The sequence below is a fragment of the Varroa jacobsoni genome, unplaced genomic scaffold (assembly GCF_002532875.2).
Source record: "Varroa jacobsoni isolate VJ856 unplaced genomic scaffold, vjacob_1.0 scaffold_591, whole genome shotgun sequence".
Classification (NCBI taxonomy): domain Eukaryota; kingdom Metazoa; phylum Arthropoda; class Arachnida; order Mesostigmata; family Varroidae; genus Varroa; species Varroa jacobsoni.
Window position 1 is genome coordinate 249893 of NW_019213493.1, and position 2077 is coordinate 251969.

Consider the following 2077-nt stretch of genomic DNA (forward strand, 5'->3'; position numbering starts at 1 on the left):
AGATAGAAAAATCAGCTATTGCCAGCGTTAGCAGCGTTTCTCCCATCCAATTTGATGGGCAGTGTTTCTGTTATTATCTTTATTGTTGCTGCCATCGTCTGCAGCAGCGGACAATACCAGCGTTGAGCAGCCGCTTAAATTCTGCTGGTGCTGTTGTCGCCGCCGCTGCCGCCATCGTCTGCAGCAGCAGACAATACTAGCGTTGAGTAGCCACTTAAATTCTGCTGCTGTCGCCGCGCCCGCGGCTGACGTTGTTGCTGTGACTGTCGGCCGCTACCGCTGATGCTGTTTCTAGCAAGCATCAAAATAAAACTGCTTGTATGTATACCGCAGACGACAACGACAACTGGTGTTTCTGTCCCCGTCTGTGAGTGTCTGTGTGTGTGTGTTACGTATGACCGTATGCGAGTGTTGGTTGTTGCTAATGAGCACTCAACAGTAGCGCTGGTAGGAGCCGTAGCCCCAAAATCTGCTGACTTGTGGCGGTGTTGATATCATCGTAGTAGCTCGCCTATTAAACGACAAACCGACCGCCCGTTCGGTAGCTCCGTGAATCTGCTACAGCTGCTGTGTCTGTTGGACAGCGACGACGACAGAAGCTGCAGTGCTGTGTGGGTATCGTCTATGTGTATGTGTAAGTCTGTGCGTATCTGAGTGCGGCAGTGCTACTCGCTACCGCTGCTATTGGGATTCTTACTCAGCGGGTGGTGGCAGCGGACAACAACAGCAGCAGCGATTAAAGCAGCAACAGCAAAGCAGCAGCTGCTGCTGCTGCTGCTGTGGTTTGGCGGTCGGTCGGTTAGTTGTCCATTGATGGTAGTCGGTCGTGGTGGAGGCAGGAGCCACAGACAAGCCGGATCGACTGATCATCCATCCGTCGGTCGGTCAGTCGATCGATCGGTCGTTGTGTGAGTGTGAAGACTTAAGAATTGTGTGAATCTGAGTCGACTTTGAAGTCGGTATCTTCGTCCTGCGTCTAGTCGCGGCTGCTTCTGGCGCTATTGGCCAGTGTTTCATGAGTGTGTCTGTGTATATATGTACGGCGGTGAAGTCGGTCCGAGCGAGCGAGCGAGCGACGACGAACCTAAAAAGCAACAACGACAAAACGAAGATGTCCATGGTAGTCACAGTGCTGCCAGCATCAACCTCATTCATAGCGAACTGATACTACTTTGACTACTACAACAAAAATAACAACCGTAACTTCTAACAACATTAGGTTGGTAGTGGATTCTGGCGTCATAGATCGTTGTCGACAATTGCAGTTACTCGTTCTGCCGTTGATTTTTGCACGTATATATTTATATGTATATTCATATACGTATGTATATGTATTGTTGTATAGTGAATGTAAGTCGTTGATTGTCGGTAAAGAGAGAATTAAGCGCTGAGTGGTAGTCTATTATTAAATTATAAAATGTTTGGTACCCGCCACTAATAGAACGGAGCGGAGTGCGATTGAATGTGTCTATACATCAGTGCACGTCAATCTTTTACTATGTGCCATAACATCGGATCATAATCGTATGTTTTGGTAACAATAACAAGAGGTGGTGCTGCTACAACTACTTTTATCACTGTGCACATCGTTGTTTTCATTGAAGTTGATGTGTTTACAGTGAGAGCAGTATTAGAACATTCATTCAGTCCGATGATTAACGTACTGCTTATACAGAGAGACCGTCCCTGGTGGGTTAGGGACAACAACTTTGCGAGCAAAAAAAGTACTGAAAAGCAACAGCGTAAATTCGAAAACCCATCAGCTGGCCAGCGAAATTCTTTTTGTATTGGCAATATTGGCAGTACGAATTATCGACCAGCAGAGAACATAGAAACGTCCACAGATGTGTAAGATCATCAGAGTTCACTGCTCCTTTTCAGGATGGCTCACTCAGTCGATCACCAGATTGCTGCCGGCTCATACTCCCATTCATCCCTTAATGCATCAAAATGACCGTTTGTTTTGAAGTGCCATTCACTATCGCCGATTGCTCGCACAGGAAAATAATATCCTTAAATAATTATAATGAGGAGTCTGCCAGTTTTCGTTTCGTACGCCGTCCCAGCCTAACCCATT